Below are 22,017 nucleotides of genomic sequence, written 5' to 3'. Positions count from 1 at the left end.
CACAAATATTGAAAAGTTTAAAATTCCTTAATTTTTTATTCCTGGTACCACTACCACAATTTACAGGGCAATATACCTGATGTAATGAAAAGAAAAAGACAAAGCTACAACAGATAAAAGACCTCAGGAATGTACATCTAATTGACCCTCCGTTGCATGAATCAATAGCTGCACTTTTTGCAAACTGTGGCTAGGACAGTCCTGAACAAGAAGGGTTTCCTGTTTAAGCTGCAGTAACTTTTCTGACTATGGATCATCGTTCCTTCTGCGGCAGGTTTTTACAGTTCCTCTAATGCATTTGGGACGACTGTCTCAAAGTAACCTGCAGCTTTCCTGACAACTCCTCGCTCTCTCTCCTGCTAAGAACTGTAGCCCTTTTCTTCTGAGTTTTGAGAACCTTCTGCTACCATATCCACCACTTCCACCACCAGATCCATAACCACCACCATAGGGACTTCCCGAGCTTCTTCCACCAAAACTGCCCCCCTTCATGGGTCCATAATTTGATTGCTGTTGTCCACTATAATTTCCAAAATCATTATAGCTCCCACCACCACCACCATAGTTACCTCCAAAATTTCCTCCTTCATTGTAAGCATCATATCCTCCACCACCGCCACCATATCCACCATCTTGGTTTCCATATCCTGGTCCACCACCACCATAGCCTCCTCTACTACTGTAACCAGGACCACCACCATCGTTACCACCGTCGCCTCCAAATCCGTTTTATCCACCATCACCTCCTCCATAACTACCTCTGCTGCCACCACCTCCACCACCATAGCCTCCTCTTCCACCAAAGTTTCCACCACGGCCAAAGTTACCTCCACCACCTCCAAAGTTTCCTCCACGACCCATAAAGTTGCCAGATCCACCTCCACGACCTCTCTGTGATCCAGCAGATTGCATTTCTTGTTTAGAAAGGGCCTTTTTCACTTACAATTATGCCCATTAATAGTGTGGTATTTCTGAACAACAATTTTATCAACTGTATCATGATCATCAAAAGTTACAAAAGCAAATCCTCTCTTTTTTCCACTCTGCCTGTCTTCCATAACTCCTATGGTTTCAATCTTGCCATACTTTTCAAAGTAGTCTCTCGAATTACATTCTTCTGTATCTTCTTTAATACCACCAACAAAAATTTTCTTCACTGTTAGACGGGCACCAGGCTTTACAGAATCCTCTCTAGAAACAGCTCTCTTTGGTTCCACTACACGCCCATCAACCTTGTGTGGTCGAGCACACATTGCTGCATCCACCTCTTCAACCCAAGAGTAAGTCACAAAACCAAAGCCCCTGGAACGGTTTGTCTGGGGGTCTCTCATCACCACACAATCTGTAAGTGTGCCCCATTTCTCAAAATGTTCTCTTAAGCTATCGTCTGTAGTTTCAAAGCTCAGACCACCAATAAACAGTTTTCTCAACTGTTCTGGTTCCTTTGGATCATGGCCCTCCTCCCCCCGGCGGCGGCGGCGGCCGGAGTCGGGCTGGGGGCGACCGGGCGGCGGTTTTACCTCCGTTTTGAGACCGGACTCGCCTCTTCCAACTCGAGTTCAATATGGGACCGAGAGCCCAGCTCTGTTCTATGTTGGGCCATTTTACTTCAGCCCAAAAAAATTTCTTCTAGTATTCCCTAAGGTCTGCTGGGGATCAGTTTTCTTATTTTTCATTTATCTGTATTTGATTTTTTAAAATTGATTCCAATTTTCTGTTGAGATTCTCCATATTTTAATCTATTAATCCCCATCTTTTACTCTCAATATAGTCATTTTAAAGTTCTGTGCTAACTCCAGAATCTGAATTCCCTCTAAATCAATTTTTCTTGGTTTTTTTTTTTTTTTTTTTTTTTTGTCTTAAGTTTTAGTCACTTTTTCCTGCTTCAGGAATTTCATAATTTTTGATTGTGTGCTGGACGTGGTGAATAAAAAATTCATAGAGACTGAAGATGCTATTACTTTGCACCAGAGAAGATTTACCCTTTTCTCTGTTAATCAGAGTGGCTGATCATTTCAGTCATTTCAGGAATTTTACTAGGTCAGAACTGGGTTGGAGCTTTAGTTGTCTCATCCTACCTATGATTTTTCCTAATTTGTGGCCTCCCTGGATTTTTGCTGTGAGCCTGACAGGTCTTTGATTCTTCAATAAATACAGTCAGTTATTGACTTCAGTCTTTCAGATGTTTGAATTCAGCTCTTTAGGCTCTCAGTTCTCACAGCTTCAGAGTATGGCAAATGTAAGGAGAGACCAGCTATGTATTTGTTGCCGTTACACTTTCTCAGTGAAAATTTGTCTCATAAACACTGAAACATTGCAGATGACTTCACTTTTTCTGACTCAGCCCCCTTCTTGGGGATGGCACTTCTGGGTTTTTACTGTGAGTCTGGTAGGTCTCTAATTCCTCACTTTGGAAAGTTCTCTCCCTCAGGCATTAGGTATTTAGCTTCCTGCTTTATATAGGTTCAAAAACTGGCAAATGTCTTGAAGAGGAGACCTAATGATTGTCACAGGCCCCTTTATCTAGCGGGATTTGGTTTGTTAGTGCCATGACTGTGCAGGAAATTTCACTCTGCTTTCTTGGCTCAGTCCCCCATCATCCTATACCACCCTGACACTAAGGAAATGTCCTGTGGGGGAAATCGGCTTGACATTCTGCTAGATTTCACTCCATCATGCCAGCAAATGAGTTCATCAAAAGATATGGTGATTTCTCTTTTCCAGTGGAGTATGTCTCCCTACACCAAACCCCTGCTCCAAATCTCTAAATGTCCCTCTCTAGCATATTAGTTGATATTGTTTCTTGATTGCTTCCTTAGCTCGATGATCTTTTATTCAAGTTTGTTTGCTCGTTGCAGCAGGAGTGATGGCCTGTGCCTACCTAGTGCAGGCATATTATTATGGAGATATGGCTTTGGTCCCAGACACCACAATAAGGAGAATATCATAAGAAAGCAAGTCACACGAGTTGTTTGGTTTCCCAGTGCATGTAAAAGTTATGTTTATGCTATACTGTAGTCTATTAAGTGTGCAATAGCATTATGTCTAAAAAAAGTACATATCTTAATTTGAAAGTAGACTTTAAGAATGCTACCCATCATCTGAGCCTTCAGCAAGCTGTAATCTTTTTGCAATAGTAACATCAAAGATCACTGATCACAGATCATGTAACAAGTATAATAGTGAAAAAGTTTGAAATATTGTGAGACTTACCAAAACATGACATAGAGACACGAAGTGAGCAAATGCTGTTGGAAAAATGGCACCACCAGTAGAGCTGCTTGACACAGGGTTGCCACAAACCTTCAATTTGTAAAAAAAAAAAAAAAAAAAAAAAAAAAAAAAAAAAAGCATTATCTGCAAGGTACAATAAAGTGAAGTGCAATAAAGTGAGGTATGCCTATACATCCTGCCTCAAAGCAGAAATCCTATTTAGATCACCTTTAATTTCTCTCTATGATATATCAATAGTTTTCTATTCTAATAGGGTTCTTACATTTTTTATTACACTTATTATTAGGTATATGATGTTTTGATGATAATGTAGATGGCATATTTTTTAGTTTTTAATTTTATAACTTTTCAGACACAGAAAAATGTTAGTGGAATTTTTTAATGTTTGGTCTCTTATCTGGCAACTCTTCTAAAAACTAACTGATATTCTAATAAGTTATCTGTAGATGGTTTTGGATTTTCTGTATCCTTAATTATATCAACTATGGAAAGTGACAGTATGATTTCTTCCTTTCTTAGCCTTATATTTCTGATTTCTTTTTCCTGCCTTACTGCTAATGCCATTTAATACTTTTACTAATAGGTTGAATAGAAAAGGTAAGAGTTGGCATTCTTATTTTGTTCCTAATCTTACAGTGGACGTTCTCCACATTTCACTATAAATAGGATGGTGGCTCTAAAGTTTTTTGTAGTTTCCCTTTGCTATGAGTTTTTAATCATACATAATTATTGAATTTTATCAAATGCTTTATCTGACTATACTGATATGATCATATACATTTTCTCCTTTATTTTATGGATGTGGTGCATGACATTTATTGATATTTGAATGTTAACTCACCTTGCATTTCTGGAGTAAAACAACTTGGTAGGAATTCACACACACACACACACACACACACACACACACACACATTCACTCACTCACACACTCTACATTTGATTGTCTAACATTTTGTGTATGATTTTTGCTTCTGTATACATAAGGGAGATGGGCCTATTTTCTTTTCTCATAATTGTCCTTTTAATTAGTGAATAGTATATAGAGGGTAGAGATTTAAAAGACCTTTTAAAAGGTCTTCTTCTTCTGTGATATAATACAATACAGTATTACTCCATTTTTTAAAAATGACCTTTTTCATTTTCAAATAATTTCAAATCTGCAGAAAAGATACAAACAGAGTTCCCTTTACCTCTCTCCCAGTTTTTCCTATTGCTAACATCTTATACTACCATAGTATATTTTTCAAAATTAAAAAGCCAACATTTATACATTACTATTAACTAAACTTAAGACTTTTTTTGGATTTCACCAGTTTTCCTGTTAATGACCTTTTTCTGTTCTAGGACCCAATCCAGTATATCACATTCCACTTAGTTAGTTGTCATGTCTCCTTAGTCTTCTCTGGTCTATGACAGTTCCTCATTCCTTCCTTGTTTTTCATGATTTTGACAGTCTTGAGGAATATTTGTCTGATATTTTGTAGAATTGTTCTCAGTCTGGGTTTGGCTGATGTTTTTCTCATGATTCGACTGGAGTTATAGGTTTTGACAAAGAATACCGCAGAAGCGAAGTAACCGTCTCATCACATCATAACAGAGAGTATGTAGTGTCTCCGTGACATCACTGGTGATGTGAAACATCATCACTTGCATAACATGGTGTTTGCTTGGTTTCTCCACTGTAAAGTTACTTTTTCTCCCATTTTATACTGTCTCTGGAATTCAATCATTAAGGCCAGCCCAGGACTGGACTTAAGGGGAAGATTAAGCTTCACCTCCACCTCCTTGGGGAGGAGATGGATGCCGGGGGGGGGCGGGGGGGAGGTTACCTACATATGGAATTCTTCTGTTGGCAAGATTTGTCTTCTCCCTCCCTCCTATTATTTATTTATTTATACACTCATTTATTTACTCCATTATGTTTTAATATGGATTCTTTATAATCTATATACATAATTACAACCTTAAAAACCTCTGGTTCCCCCACTGACATATAAACTTTTTGAGGAAAGGCTCTGTTTCTTTTTTATTTTTGTACACTCTATGCGTTTAGCATAGTCCCCTAATTTATAGTGGACTTCCAGTAATTATTTTTTAATGGATATCTTTCCACTTCAACTGAAAAGTACCCTTTCCTTATATAATAGCATTCTAAATCCAAAATAAAAGTAGATTTTAAAATAAGTAAAAGTAAACTCATGCATGATCACCCTGTAATACGTATGTAAAAAAGCACAGGGTACTGCAGAAATAACTTAACCATTTGAGTTGGATGTGTCTCCAAAAAATATTGAAGCCACATTTGGAAAGAAATTACAGTATTTGATAAGCCAAGGATATGACCTGCTGTGTGCTTTCTCTTTTTTGTTCAGATCACCAAAGGAGATTAAGACCCCGTTTTCTCCCTTCTCTGGAAAATTATCATCTGATGCAGTCACTCAGATAACAACAGAGAGTCCAGGAAAAACCATGTTTTCATCTGAGATTTTTGTTAATGCTGAAGATCGTGGACATGATATTCCAGACCTCAGTACACAGAAGTTGGGCAAAGTTCCTGTCAAGTTTGCTTCATCATCTTCAGTCCAACAGATTACTGTTCTTCATGGCACAGATGGTAAGAGAATTTTAGGTCACATTACCAACTTTTGTGTGTCATTAACTAAGAAATTTCTTGATTGGGTCTTTCTAGTTAGAAAACCTAATTTTAATTTTAAGCATTAGGTTGTACATGATTAAAACATCTTTTATTTACATAGCTATGAAGAGAATATAATTTATTATGTTTTTACTTCAATTTCTAGTGAAGTTAACAACCTATGTGAAACTCATGCTACTTGTGGCTGACGTATTTTCAACTCATAATACTTGTCATAAGAATGCAAGTAGTTCATGAAAACATAAAAACTATAGAGGTTCAATTTTAGGGAGGTAGGTAACTATTTGGCATTGTTTCTTTTACTATTGTTTTGCATGATACAGTGAACAGATAGCAAACACAATACCAGTCTATTTCTTGCTCAAGAAACGTTGAGCAGGGACCCAGGTTGACTGTGACTCTGCTTTCTTTAAAACATGGAACCTTGGATTCATCATCATAGTCAACTGGAAGGGACGAAAAGCATGGAGGAGCACATGTTGGGAGGCTTTTATGGGCTAGGCCTAGGTGTGGCCCACATCACTTTCCACTGACTAGGAATAGTTTAGCTGTGCTTTCCAGGATGAAGAAGAAATGAGTTTTGGTGAACAGCTAGCAATTTCTACCATAAGGTCTACATTTAGAGTGTTCCTATGCTATCATGACAGTGATATTTTTATAGTGCTTATACTATATAACATTCAAAATTATAGCAAGTTATTTTCTTTTTCAGACCAGTAACTGGAAAGTTAAGTTCCCATTCTACCTCCAAATGAGGGTGGGAACTTTCAATTACTAATTTTAAAGTATTCAACAGTTTGTACAAATCTATTCAAAATATATTTTAAGTTTTCCTACTTGTGCAAAAAGTTTATCTGTCTGTAGGTATAAATGGAATATGCCTAAATGTATAAAGAAAATTGCTTAGTTCCACATGTAAATTGCACTGAATTTAATTTGAATAAATACATTTATATGTTGAAATGGTTATATTTCTTTTCTTTTTTTTTTTTTTACTTTTATTTATTTTATTTTTGGCTGTGTTGGGTCTTCATCGCTGCGTGCAGCCTTTCTCTAGTTGCGGCGAGCGGGGGCTACTCTTCGTTGCGGTGCACGGGCTTCTCATTGCGGTGGCTTCTCTTGTGGTGGAGCACGGGCTCTAGGCGCGTGGGCTTCGGTGCATGGGCTCAGTAGTTGTGGCTCGCGGGCTCTAGAGCGCAGGCTCAGTAGTTGTGGCACATGGGCTTAGTTGCTCCGCGGCATGGGGGATCTTCCCGGACCAGGGCTGGCACCCGTGTCCCCTGCATTGGCAGGCGGATTCTTAACCACTGCGCTATCAGGGAAACCCGAGATGGTTATATATCTTATACATTTTTATTGTGATATAAAATTATGCCCCCCAAATGTATAGTCTAATCAATATCACACAGAACACCTTTAATGTGTCAGTTACCTATTGCCACCGTGATACTGTATAAGAACCTCGAAAATCTCAGTGCTTCGTAACAACAGACATTTGCTTTCCTCACTCATGGGCTTATGAGTCAGTTGGAGTTTGGCATCAGGATGCAAAAACGGTTTGGGTCTGTTCCACATGCCTTGTACTGAAACCCAGGCTACTCTGGGTATGCTGTTTTCATGTTGGTGGCAGAGCACAGGAGAGGAAATCCAACTGTGAAAGTGTATTTTATACCTCTTCTGACATCAAATGGATCGGTCTACATAGAGCCCACAGTTCACGGTCTTACCTTTACATACAGGTACTTGGTAGAAAGGACTCCTTTAAAAGAGAAATATTATTTGGTTTAATAATAAAAGATTTTTAACTCTGTGGATTCAGAAGTAAAATTTTAAAAAATATTTTAAAAGTATACAGAATAGGGCTTCCCTGGTGGCGCAGTGGTTAAGAATCCACCTGCCAATGCAATGCGGGGGACACGGGTTCGAGCCCTGGTCTGCGAAGATCCCACATGCCGTGGAGCAACTAAGCCCATGTGCCACAACTACTGAGCCTGCATTCTAGAGCCCGTGAGCCGCAACTACCGAAGCCCACGCGCCTAGAGCGCATGCTCCGCAACAATAGACGCCACCGCGATGAGACGCCCGCACACCGCAACCAAGAGTAGCCCCCGCTAGCCGCCAACTAGAGAAAGCCCGTGCACAGCAATGAAGACCCAGTGCAGCCAAAAAAATAAACACATAGAATAAATAAGTTCAAACAATAAATAAATAAATAAACATAAATTTAAAAAAAAAAGAACACCTAATGCAGGTGGGAAGGTGAGAGGGCCACTGTAAAGGTCATCTATGCTACATGTACAAGAACCCCGAGAGCACACCAATAGGTACCACATTTTTCACTGCTGTAGCCGATCATTCCCCCTGTACTACCACACTGTAGCACTCCCTTCCCTCATCTACTGCTATAGTCTCTTTGGAAGGTGTTTCACAACTCTTGTTATGAGAGTGCCAGTTGAACTGTCCTCACTTCCTTCATTTATACCAGGATTGAAGACCTTGTAGTCCGAGATCCTGTCCAGAGAGCAAGCAGGCTAAGACTCTGTCTTTGTTGATGTATTTCATCAGAAAGGGCTCTACCCCCTCTCCTAGTTCATGGTGTGAAGCGTTCATAGCCTCTTGGGAAAGTGGGGAGAATTGAAAGGACTCTATATGAGAATGCTAGGCTTTGTAAAACATTTCAGTTTTTTAAAAATAAGACTCATTTTCTATTGGACTGACAACAGTCCTATGAAATACAAAGAAAGCCGAGAATCAGTGACAGGAAATGATCACCAGTAAGAATTACAACAGTCACCGCTTACCTCGTAGCTTACGGCACTGTCCATGGTCCTTAAGAAGAGTTAGTAGAAATGCCTAGCCCATCTTGCCCTTGAACCCCTTAAAAGGTACACGACTGCTGTGTTGGTGTTTAGGGGGAGCATCTCACTTACCAGGGACTGACTTCTCCCTTGATCCCTCTGTAGTGATGGAGACTTCCCCGCTGATGAAAAATTCCCTGGGATTGCAACCTCCAAGCCAGACAGCTTTCCTATGGAAAGACAGAGAGCTTGTAAAGATGAAACACCAGTCTGCGGGAGAAAGGGAAGAAGAGAATGATGGAAATCGTTTCTGGGAAACTATTTTTACATTATGTTTTGTTTGTTCCTGGTAAATAAACTGAAATCTTCTTAACATTAAAACAAAATCTAAACCACTAAATTCAATAATACAGGAGTATAACTTTTGAAAAAAATTTCTTTGGCTGCGCAGCATGTGGGATCTTAGCTCCCCAACCAGGAATTGAACCCACGCCTGCTGCATTGGAAGCGCAGAGTCTTCACCACTGGACCACCAGGGAAGTCCCAGGAATATCACTTTTAAAGGAGAAGTTATAAACCCCTTGGTTATATGAACTGCAGATTTTTAGTAAGAAGTCAATATATTTGTTGTTAGGCACATTTTATGTTAGGCTGTCTCCCTGCACAGGATGCAGGCGCCTTGAGAATGGAAATCATATCCCTCTATAGTACGTCCCTCTTCTTTCTGCCTTGCAGTTTGCTGCTCCACTTGTTCAACCCCACCTAGTAATAACCTATACTTCCCTCGTTCCTGTTTTCCCATCTTGAAAACAGACAAAAGGCAACCAAACAACGCAAAGGTCTCAACAAATAAGGGATATCCAAAACCAGAGATGGCCAGAACTTCTGTATCCCTCATGAAACCTAGCCCGGTGTTCAATATGTAGGTATCATTAATACATGCGTGTTGACTGAAACAGTTTAAACTCAATTCTTCCACTTCCCAGTTTAGTTTTAGTCCTCATACAAAACGTGATAATCAACTTGCTTAATGCTAGGGATCACAGTGAAAAATAATATCTGAACTGACTTCTGTCAGATGAGTGAGAACTAAGGTTAATTCAGTGTATCTGAAGCATAGAAAGTGAGGGCACAAGTGGCACAAGATGGGGCTAGAGAAGCAGAGAGGATTCTAGACCACGCAGAGTCTTAAAGGCCAACAAACACTGTGTTTTCTATTCTCAAAACAATGTTTGTGAGCGATGTTTATGAGCAATGTTCCAACTTGCCTTGAAGGTTTTTTGTGTGAAGAATGGATTGGAAGGAAACAAGATATATGGACACTAGTTAGGACCTAATCGCAACACACAGGCAAGTTCAGTATTAGGGTGTTGAGGGAGAGCTGACAGATTCCAAAGAAATTCAGGAGATGAACTGAAGCGGGCTTAATGGGGTAGGAGATGGAGGAAAGGAAGGTCTTAGGGAATTAAAGGGTTTACTGCACACATGAGCAAAGTCTCAAAATTAATCATTTGAACGTACAGAGGTAGATCTCTCAAATGACTCCGGTTAGGAAGCAACGGTACGCCCTTTAGAATTCCTACAGACAACACAAATCAACTGTTTCGATGGAAAATTCGGCGGGACCGGTGCGTTTTTTCACTCCAACTTAGCTCCAGTTCCTATTACTCACATCTTCTGTGCCAAAACAACACAGCTGGAGGAACTGAAGGGGATTCCGTTTTGGTAATTAAGGAGTGTCCCCAACACTGACAGTCCCATCTTAAAAAGCACTCCCTCTGCATTTTACCCGAGGAGCAATGGCCAGAGCCTCCCTTTGAAAACGATGGGCAGAAATGAGACCATCACACACAGTCCCTTTCAGCTACTGTGAACTGAGCCGCGAGACGACCAATACCCCCTGGCACAGCGCGGACGGGCCAGCGCGCGGGGGCAACAGGGACAGGAGACAGCACAAGAGACGAAGCCCAGGCCCAGGGGCCAAGGCCTATTACCTTTCCGGCATGTGCAAAACATAAAACAGAAGCAATATTGTAACAAATTCATTAAAGACTTAAGAAAAAAACAAAACTCAGATGCTAAAGTGCCTACTCTAACCACTATACTATATTGCTTCTATAAAACAAGCACTAAACCTCAGATACAGAAAAAAACCCTTTTCGTGTCCTCACACCTAGGTCAAAATTACAAAGCGTTAATTCAGGAGACAGAAAGGGAAGGAATAAATCTGAATGAATCTGAGTCAGAACACAGTGCTATATAACCTTAGGCAAATTCCACAATACCCATGCCTCAACATGGCAAATTCCACAATACCCATGCCTCAACCTCCCTATCTATAAAGGAGTTAACCACACCAGCGCTAACCATTACTTGCCTCCTGGTAGCTTGTGAGTGTTAATTAATATTTGTAATAAATACACAGATCATCAGTTGAAAGAAACAAGGAAAACTACAGCGTTATTATTATTGCCTTGTTGCTAGAGCTAAACACCACAAATCAACATAAATAACTTATGTACACCAAGAATGTAGGGTTTGAATATGTACTTTGAAAGGCCATCATATAATTAGTTGTTTCACCTCTAATTGCTTTTCCTTTTTTTTTTTTTTGAATTTAAAAAAGCAATACAGGGACTTCCCTGGTGGTTCAGTGGTAAAGAATCCGTCCTGCAATGCAGGGGACGCGGGTTCGATTCCCGGTCGGGGAACTAAGATCCCACATGCCGCGGGGCAACTAAGCCCTCGCACCAAACTACTGAGCTCGCACACCTCAATGAGGTAGCCCACGTGCAGCAAACTACAGAGCCCACGCGCTCTGGAGCCTGCACGCCACAACTACAGAGCCCACGTGCCACAACTAGAGAGAGAAAACCCGCACGCCACAACTAGAGAGAAGCTCTCATGCTGCAACGAAGAGCCCGTGCGCCGCAACGACAATAAAGATCCCACATGCCTTAACGAAGGTCCCGCGTGCCGCAACTAAGACCCAATACAGCCAATCAACCAATCAATCAATCAAGTGGGGCGGGGGGAGCAATACAGGAATTTCCCTGGCAGTCCAGTGGTTAAGACTCCAAGCTCCCAATGCAGGGGGCACGGGCTCGATCCCTGATTGGGGAACCAAGATCCCACATGTGGCACAGCGTAGCCGGAAAAAAAACAAAAAAAGCAACACATACCCTACGGCATTTATCCCAGAGAACGCATGTTCGCACAAAAAAAGGTACACAAATGTCCACAGCATCTCTATCAGTAATAGTCAGGAAATGGGAAAAAAACTCAGATGTTCTTCAATGGGCAAGTGATTAAACAAACTGAAGTACAGCCAAACCATGGAATACTACTCAGCAATTAAAAAGAAAGCGGCACTGGGACCTCTCTGGTGTTCCAGCGGTTAAGACTCTGCACTCTCAATGCAGGGGGCCCAGGTTCCATCCCTGGTCAGGGAACTAGATCCCGCATGCTGCAACTAAAGACCCGCACAGCCAAATAAATAAATAAATAAATATTTTTTTTAAAAAAGAGGAGCACTGTTGATTCATGCAATTTGGATGACTCTCCAGGGAATTACACTGATTGAAAAAGGCCAATCCAAAAGGTTGCATACTGGGAATTCCCTGGCGGTCCAGTGTTTAGCACTCAGCACTTTCACTACCTGGGCTGGGTTCAATCCTTGGTCGGGGAACTAAGATCGCACAACCGGCAGCGCAGCCAAAAAAAAATTTTTTTTACTTAAAAAAAAAAAAAGGTTACACACTATATGATTTTATTCACATAACATTCTTTTTTTTTAATTAATTAGTTAATTTATTTTATTTTTGGCTGCGTTGGGTCTTCGTTGCTGCGTGTGGGCTTTCTCTAGTTGCGGCGAGCGGGGGCTACTCTTTGTTGCAGTGTGCGGGCTTCTCGCTGCGGTGGCTTCTCTTGTTGCAGAGCACGGGCTCTAGGCACGCGGGCTTCAGTAGTTGTGGCACGTGGGCTCAGTAGTTGTGGCTCCCGGGCTCTAAAGCGCAGGCTCAGTCGTTGTGGCGCATGGGCTTAGCTGCTCCGCGGCATGTGGGATCTTCCCGGACAAGGGATCAAACCCATGTCCCCTGCAATGGCAGGCAGATTCTTAACCGCTGCGCCACCAGGGAAGTCCCACATAACATTCTTGAAATGACAGGTTGCCAGGGACAGATAGGGCCGGGGGAGTGGGAGATGGGCCATCTTCCCCAGGGGGTATTTTCCCTTGATCATCTGCACAAAAACTTTAATTGCAACTTTATCCACTGCACTATCAGATCACTATGATTTGGTGGGGAGTGGGGGAGCAGCAGTGGCTATAAAATGGCATCAGGAGAGATCCTGTGGGATGGAAATGTTCTCTATCTTGACTGTGTCAATGGCAATACCCAGGTTGTGACAGTATACTATGATTCTGTAAGATGTTACCATTGGGGAAAACTGGGTAAAGGACACACAGGAGCTATCGCACTATTATTTCTTACAACTGCATGTAAACCTACAATAATCTGTACACAAAAAGTTTAATCAGAAATGAAGGCAACACATGCCTCTTGTAACAAGTAAAACAATAGTCTGTGGTCAGTCTCTTTCTCTACCCGTCCCATTCCCTCCCTCTTGAGATAACCATGCAAACTCACTGCTCATACAAACAGGCATGCATTTAATACTTTCTGTTTACTGTATCAAAATGGGATCATACATACTACATATTACCCTGCAGCCTACCTTCTTCACCCATCATCCCTATATCATAGAGAGCTTAAAAAAAAAAAATTTTTTTTTAAGTGCCAAGCAGGATGGCAGGTATAGAAAATTTTCTGACTAGGGCAAATCTGACAAATGTTTACCGTGCTAATGTGCCATAGCTCAGCCAGGTGCATTCAGTGAGAGCACAATATGCAAGTAGCATTCTAAAGAGATCTGCAAAAAATGCAAGGTCTTCAGCAGCTCTTCGAGGATCCCATCCCCCTCTCTGCCTCCTCCATGGAACCATCCCATGGAGGTTGAACAGTTTAACTCCATTTGCCCCTCCTGCTGTTTGTGCTTTCGTTGTATACTTCTGTTCTACATCTCCACAAGACATTATTATTGTCACTTATTTACAAAATAACATATAAATATAAAGGTGTATGTACCTGGGTATATGTACATGTATATATTAGACACACACACACTTTAAGTGCTCTTTGTTCTTTCCTGCAGTTGTGTTCTTTTTTTTGGGGGGCGGGGGGGGCAAGTTTTTATATTGGTAAAGTTCTGTACTACTAGAAATATAAGATTTGAAAAGAAAAGTGAGACTTGAGGATCATCTGTGGAGCTTATCCTCATTCTCCTGCTGACGCATTATATGTTTATAATTTGAGAACTGCAGATAAATACAAACTGGTCTTCTCCATACTTGCTCACTAAGGAATTCCTCATTTCTAGGAAACGTCTATTTCAAGGAAAGGAAACAAACAAAAACACCTAGTGCACTAGATGATTAAAAGGTACACATTTTATAGCCTGAGTTCGAGAAAAAAATTACCCAAGAAACGGCCTTTTTCCCTAGGAGCCAGCTTCTACTAGGGGAGTCTAGGGTTCTCTAGGCAAAGAAAAAAAACTTGCCAGTTTAAACAGAATAACAGAAACGTTCAGCCAATCAAATATACAGAACTCATCACTTGCAGTGAGGAATGAAAGGCCTGTATCAACAGAAACAATAAATGGCACCGGCAACGTCTGCAACAGAAAACAAACAGGAAATCCTTTAAAAAGCCAAAATTGCAAAGACAGATGAACAGGGTATGAAATTACACGCCGGGCAATGCACCTGTTAAAGGAAAAGAGGCGCACACCAAGTCTGAAGTCTTAAGAATTCGGTGTTTAACACTACTTCTGCATGCTGCCCAGCAGAAAACTCGGGTCCTGGCTTAATCCACAACGCACACTTCATTTAAGGAGGTGAACCGCTTGGTCTGACTCAGTTTCTTATTCTGTAAAATGAATGCAACACAGCTGTCGTGAGTCCCCAAAGAATTCTGCACAAACGCTTTGTAACTCCAAAGTGCTGTGCAAATCAGAGCAGCCCTTCTCTCCTTCACATTCGTTGGACTTAGAATTTCAGAAGTTTAGCTGAAAATACAGACGACTCGGAAGCAAGGGACTGAGAGTGGCCCACACAGGTGGAAAGAAATGCAGAAACTGGAGCACCTCATACAAACCGCAAGAGACCACGTTCACGTGCACACGTTATCAGTGACAGAAAACGCCACCGGTAGCAACTGTAAACCACTGAGAGGACCAGCAACGACATGTGTCCAAATCCAGCCGGCAGCACAGCCTCGTCGGCGGCAATGCCTTAAACACAGCTCCCCGCACTCCGCGGCCTAACAAGATCCACTTTTTCCAAAAAGTTTAGCAACTTGCCAAGTACACTGGCGTAGTTCACCTTTTTTAATTGCTAAGCAAACATGCAGGGGAGTTGAGACAATCAAGGGAATGTTCAGCCTTCCTCAAAAATAAGATCCAGGAAATTCACGTTTTGCTTGAACAGTTTCATGTCTAAAACTGATCACAAACCTCTGTTTGATGTTGTTTTCTCGCTGCTGGCCAATGAGCCCGGGAAAGAGAACCAATTCTTTCAAACAGGGAGGGCTCTCTGCACTCTTCAGCTAAACCAGCGAGGCTTTACCACCGTCACGTTTAAAATAATGAGGAGGATGCCTCCATAGAGTTTACCGGGCTGCGCTAATCACGAGGGGCCTCGGGCGCCCAGGGCGGATCCCAGCGCCGGTGGCCGCGGGACCGGACGCCCTCCCCGGGACCCCCCCAGGACCCCCTCCCCGGGACGCGGCCGCGGGACAGGACGCCCCCCAGAACCCCTGCCCGGGACGCAGCTGCGGGACAGGACGCCCCCCAGACCCCCTGCCCGGGACGCGGCCGCGGGACACGAAGCTCCCCCCTCCCCAGGAACCCCTCCCCAGAGCGCGGGCCTCGCCGCCGTCTCGCAGCACCCGCCGCGCTCACCGCGGGCCGGGAGCCCCCTCAGGCCGACTGGCCCCCGCCCGCCGCCCGGCCTCCCTCCGGCCCGCGCCGCCCGCCGCGCTCACCGCGTTTTTCTTCTGCACCATCTTGTCCATCTTCTTGGCAATGCGGACCACCTCGTCCTCCATGGCCCTGGCAGGCCTGCCCCGCGCCGGGCCGCGGGGGACGGGAAACGAGCGGAGCTGGCCGGGCGGCAGGTAAGCCCAGGCGTCGGCGAGGGCCCTCACCAGGCGTCACCGAGGCGCTTCTTCACTCACGACGACTGCGACGGCGGGGGCGGCGGCGGCGGCGGCGCTCCTCCCACGCAGGCAGCGCCAATCGAGCTCCCAGCTCGCGGCGGCGACGGCGGCGGCGCTCCTCCCACGCAGGCAGCGCCAATCGAGCTCCCAGCTCGCGGCGGCGACGGCGGCGGCGCTCCTCCCACGCAGGCAGCGCCAATCGAGCTCCCAGCTCGCGGCGGCGACGGCGGCGGCGCTCCTCCCCCGCAGGCAGCGCCAATCGAGCTCCCAGCTCGCGGCGGCGGCGGCGGCGGCGCTCCTCCCCCGCAAGCAGCGCCAATCCAGCTCGCGGCGGCGGCGGCGGCGGCGGCGCTCCTCCCCCGCAGGCAGTGCCAAGCGAGCTCCCAGCTCGCGGCGGCGGCGCTCCTCCCCCGCAGGCAGCGACAATCGAGCTCCCGGCTCGCGGCGGCGACGGCGGCGCTCCTCCCCCGCAGGGAGCGCCAGTCGAGCTCCCAGCTCGCGGCGGCGGCGGCGGCGCTCCTCCCCCGCAGGCAGCGCCAACCGAGCTCCCAGCTCGCGGCGGCGACGGCGGCGGCGCTCCTCCCACGCAGGCAGCGCCAATCGAGCTCCCAGCTCGCGGCGGCGGCGCTCCTCCCCCGCAGGCAGCGCCAATCGAGCTCCCAGCTCGTGGCGGCGGCGGCGGCGGCGGCGGCGGCGGCGCTCCTCCCCCGCAGGGCAGCGCCAATCGAGCTCCCAGTTCGCGGCGGCGGCGGCGGCGCTCCTCCCCCGCAGGCAGCGCCAAACGAGCTCCCAGCTCGCGGCGGCGGCGGCGGCGGCGCTCCTCCCCCGCAGGCAGCGCCAATCCAGCTCGCGGCGGCGGCGGCGGCGGCGGCGGCGCTCCTCCCCCGCAGGCAGTGCCAAGCGAGCTCCCAGCTCGCGGCGGCGGCGCTCCTCCCCCGCAGGCAGCGCCAAGCGAGCTCCCAGCTCGCGGCGGCGACGGCGGCGGCGCTCCTCCCCCACAGGCAGCGCCAATCGAGCTCCCAGCTCGCGGCGGCGGCGGCGGCGGCGCTCCTCCCCCGCAGGGAGCGCCAGTCGAGCTCCCAGCTCGCGGCGGCGGCGGCGGCGGCGGCGGCGGCGGCGGCGGCGCTCCTCCCCCGCAGGCAGCGCCAATGGAGCTCCCAGCTCGCGGCGGCGGCGGCGGCGGCGCTCCTCCCCCGCAGGCAGCGCCAAACGAGCTCCCAGCTCGCGGCGGCGGCCGCGGCGGCGCTCCTCCCCCGCAGGCAGCGCCAATCCAGCTCGCGGCGGCGGCGGCGGCGGCGGCGCTCCTCCCCCGCAGGCAGTGCCAAGCGAGCTCCCAGCTCGCGGCGGCGGCGCTCCTCCCCCGCAGGCAGCGACAATCGAGCTCCCGGCTCGCGGCGGCGACGGCGGCGCTCCTCCCCCGCAGGGAGCGCCAGTCGAGCTCCCAGCTCGCGGCGGCGGCGGCGGCGGCGCTCCTCCCCCGCAGGGAGCGCCAATCGAGCTCCCAGCTCGCGGCGGCGGCGGCGCTCCTCCCCCGCAGGCAGCGCCAATCGCGCTCCCAGCTCTGTTCTTTTGTTTTTTTTTTTTTGAATTCTGAGATTTTTCATTTGAAGTAAATCTTAAAGCTATTAAATTCACAAATATGCTAATTTAAATACCCAATTCTATTATCTAAAACACACATTGCAAACATACAAATATCTATTCTCTCCACATGTCAGAGCCCATTCATTTCATGGTTTGGAAATGGGGAGAATAGATCCCCTTAAACTGCAAGTCAGCAGGTGTTTCTTTACAGTTAACTTTAGCAAAATTCATACAAAATATTAATGAACAATGATCTTCTTTACTTGTTAACTCACAAGGAAACACCTTCAAAACTGCATTTTGTTAAAGTTTCTGTACTAAAATGTAGAAAAACTGAACTACACAAATATTGAAAAGTTTAAAATTCCTTAATTTTTTATTCCTGGTACCACTACCACAATTTACAGGGCAATATACCTGATGTAATGAAAAGAAAAAGACAAAGCTACAACAGATAAAAGACCTCAGGAATGTACATCTAATTGACCCTCCGTTGCATGAATCAATAGCTGCACTTTTTGCAAACTGTGGCTAGGACAGTCCTGAACAAGAAGGGTTTCCTGTTTAAGCTGCAGTAACTTTTCTGACTATGGATCATCGTTCCTTCTGCGGCAGGTTTTTACAGTTCCTCTAATGCATTTGGGACGACTGTCTCAAAGTAACCTGCAGCTTTCCTGACAACTCCTCGCTCTCTCTCCTGCTAAGAACTGTAGCCCTTTTCTTCTGAGTTTTGAGAACCTTCTGCTACCATATCCACCACTTCCACCACCAGATCCATAACCACCACCATAGGGACTTCCCGAGCTTCTTCCACCAAAACTGCCCCCCTTCATGGGTCCATAATTTGATTGCTGTTGTCCACTATAATTTCCAAAATCATTATAGCTCCCACCACCACCACCATAGTTACCTCCAAAATTTCCTCCTTCATTGTAAGCATCATATCCTCCACCACCGCCACCATATCCACCATCTTGGTTTCCATATCCTGGTCCACCACCACCATAGCCTCCTCTACTACTGTAACCAGGACCACCACCATCGTTACCACCGTCGCCTCCAAATCCGTTTTATCCACCATCACCTCCTCCATAACTACCTCTGCTGCCACCACCTCCACCACCATAGCCTCCTCTTCCACCAAAGTTTCCACCACGGCCAAAGTTACCTCCACCACCTCCAAAGTTTCCTCCACGACCCATAAAGTTGCCAGATCCACCTCCACGACCTCTCTGTGATCCAGCAGATTGCATTTCTTGTTTAGAAAGGGCCTTTTTCACTTACAATTATGCCCATTAATAGTGTGGTATTTCTGAACAACAATTTTATCAACTGTATCATGATCATCAAAAGTTACAAAAGCAAATCCTCTCTTTTTTCCACTCTGCCTGTCTTCCATAACTCCTATGGTTTCAATCTTGCCATACTTTTCAAAGTAGTCTCTCGAATTACATTCTTCTGTATCTTCTTTAATACCACCAACAAAAATTTTCTTCACTGTTAGACGGGCACCAGGCTTTACAGAATCCTCTCTAGAAACAGCTCTCTTTGGTTCCACTACACGCCCATCAACCTTGTGTGGTCGAGCACACATTGCTGCATCCACCTCTTCAACCCAAGAGTAAGTCACAAAACCAAAGCCCCTGGAACGGTTTGTCTGGGGGTCTCTCATCACCACACAATCTGTAAGTGTGCCCCATTTCTCAAAATGTTCTCTTAAGCTATCGTCTGTAGTTTCAAAGCTCAGACCACCAATAAACAGTTTTCTCAACTGTTCTGGTTCCTTTGGATCATGGCCCTCCTCCCCCCGGCGGCGGCGGCGGCCGGAGTCGGGCTGGGGGCGACCGGGCGGCGGTTTTACCTCCGTTTTGAGACCGGACTCGCCTCTTCCAACTCGAGTTCAATATGGGACCGAGAGCCCAGCTCTGTTCTATGTTGGGCCATTTTACTTCAGCCCAAAAAAATTTCTTCTAGTATTCCCTAAGGTCTGCTGGGGATCAGTTTTCTTATTTTTCATTTATCTGTATTTGATTTTTTAAAATTGATTCCAATTTTCTGTTGAGATTCTCCATATTTTAATCTATTAATCCCCATCTTTTACTCTCAATATAGTCATTTTAAAGTTCTGTGCTAACTCCAGAATCTGAATTCCCTCTAAATCAATTTTTCTTGGTTTTTTTTTTTTTTTTTTTTTTTTGTCTTAAGTTTTAGTCACTTTTTCCTGCTTCAGGAATTTCATAATTTTTGATTGTGTGCTGGACGTGGTGAATAAAAAATTCATAGAGACTGAAGATGCTATTACTTTGCACCAGAGAAGATTTACCCTTTTCTCTGTTAATCAGAGTGGCTGATCATTTCAGTCATTTCAGGAATTTTACTAGGTCAGAACTGGGTTGGAGCTTTAGTTGTCTCATCCTACCTATGATTTTTCCTAATTTGTGGCCTCCCTGGATTTTTGCTGTGAGCCTGACAGGTCTTTGATTCTTCAATAAATACAGTCAGTTATTGACTTCAGTCTTTCAGATGTTTGAATTCAGCTCTTTAGGCTCTCAGTTCTCACAGCTTCAGAGTATGGCAAATGTAAGGAGAGACCAGCTATGTATTTGTTGCCGTTACACTTTCTCAGTGAAAATTTGTCTCATAAACACTGAAACATTGCAGATGACTTCACTTTTTCTGACTCAGCCCCCTTCTTGGGGATGGCACTTCTGGGTTTTTACTGTGAGTCTGGTAGGTCTCTAATTCCTCACTTTGGAAAGTTCTCTCCCTCAGGCATTAGGTATTTAGCTTCCTGCTTTATATAGGTTCAAAAACTGGCAAATGTCTTGAAGAGGAGACCTAATGATTGTCACAGGCCCCTTTATCTAGCGGGATTTGGTTTGTTAGTGCCATGACTGTGCAGGAAATTTCACTCTGCTTTCTTGGCTCAGTCCCCCATCATCCTATACCACCCTGACACTAAGGAAATGTCCTGTGGGGGAAATCGGCTTGACATTCTGCTAGATTTCACTCCATCATGCCAGCAAATGAGTTCATCAAAAGATATGGTGATTTCTCTTTTCCAGTGGAGTATGTCTCCCTACACCAAACCCCTGCTCCAAATCTCTAAATGTCCCTCTCTAGCATATTAGTTGATATTGTTTCTTGATTGCTTCCTTAGCTCGATGATCTTTTATTCAAGTTTGTTTGCTCGTTGCAGCAGGAGTGATGGCCTGTGCCTACCTAGTGCAGGCATATTATTATGGAGATATGGCTTTGGTCCCAGACACCACAATAAGGAGAATATCATAAGAAAGCAAGTCACACGAGTTGTTTGGTTTCCCAGTGCATGTACAAGTTATGTTTATGCTATACTGTAGTCTATTAAGTGTGCAATAGCATTATGTCTAAAAAAAGTACATATCTTAATTTGAAAGTAGACTTTAAGAATGCTACCCATCATCTGAGCCTTCAGCAAGCTGTAATCTTTTTGCAATAGTAACATCAAAGATCACTGATCACAGATCATGTAACAAGTATAATAGTGAAAAAGTTTGAAATATTGTGAGACTTACCAAAACATGACATAGAGACACGAAGTGAGCAAATGCTGTTGGAAAAATGGCACCACCAGTAGAGCTGCTTGACACAGGGTTGCCACAAACCTTCAATTTGTAAAAAAAAAAAAAAAAAAAAAAAAAAAAAAAAAAAGCATTATCTGCAAGGTACAATAAAGTGAAGTGCAATAAAGTGAGGTATGCCTATACATCCTGCCTCAAAGCAGAAATCCTATTTAGATCACCTTTAATTTCTCTCTATGATATATCAATAGTTTTCTATTCTAATAGGGTTCTTACATTTTTTATTACACTTATTATTAGGTATATGATGTTTTGATGATAATGTAGATGGCATATTTTTTAGTTTTTAATTTTATAACTTTTCAGACACAGAAAAATGTTAGTGGAATTTTTTAATGTTTGGTCTCTTATCTGGCAACTCTTCTAAAAACTAACTGATATTCTAATAAGTTATCTGTAGATGGTTTTGGATTTTCTGTATCCTTAATTATATCAACTATGGAAAGTGACAGTATGATTTCTTCCTTTCTTAGCCTTATATTTCTGATTTCTTTTTCCTGCCTTACTGCTAATGCCATTTAATACTTTTACTAATAGGTTGAATAGAAAAGGTAAGAGTTGGCATTCTTATTTTGTTCCTAATCTTACAGTGGACGTTCTCCACATTTCACTATAAATAGGATGGTGGCTCTAAAGTTTTTTGTAGTTTCCCTTTGCTATGAGTTTTTAATCATACATAATTATTGAATTTTATCAAATGCTTTATCTGACTATACTGATATGATCATATACATTTTCTCCTTTATTTTATGGATGTGGTGCATGACATTTATTGATATTTGAATGTTAACTCACCTTGCATTTCTGGAGTAAAACAACTTGGTAGGAATTCACACACACACACA

The 22,017-nt window shown here is 44.4% G+C and overlaps 1 pseudogene across 1 annotated transcript; it reads right to left on the bottom strand.

Moving 5' to 3' along the window:
- Positions 1 to 569: 569 nt before the first annotated feature.
- LOC309621849 (heterogeneous nuclear ribonucleoprotein A3 pseudogene) lies at positions 570 to 19,445 on the bottom strand (annotated as a pseudogene). The gene is made up of 3 exons: positions 18,242 to 19,445; positions 774 to 1,493; positions 570 to 716 (listed from the first exon to the last, which is right to left on the bottom strand). The product of its transcript is annotated as a heterogeneous nuclear ribonucleoprotein A3 pseudogene (transcript).
- Between the last annotated feature and the right edge of the window lie 2,572 nt (positions 19,446 to 22,017).

The sequence above is a fragment of the Balaenoptera borealis genome (assembly GCF_965194805.1).
Source record: "Balaenoptera borealis genome assembly, contig: HAP1_SCAFFOLD_1075, whole genome shotgun sequence".
Lineage (NCBI taxonomy): Eukaryota > Metazoa > Chordata > Mammalia > Artiodactyla > Balaenopteridae > Balaenoptera > Balaenoptera borealis.
This window is presented reverse-complemented; position numbering and strand designations above follow the sequence as displayed.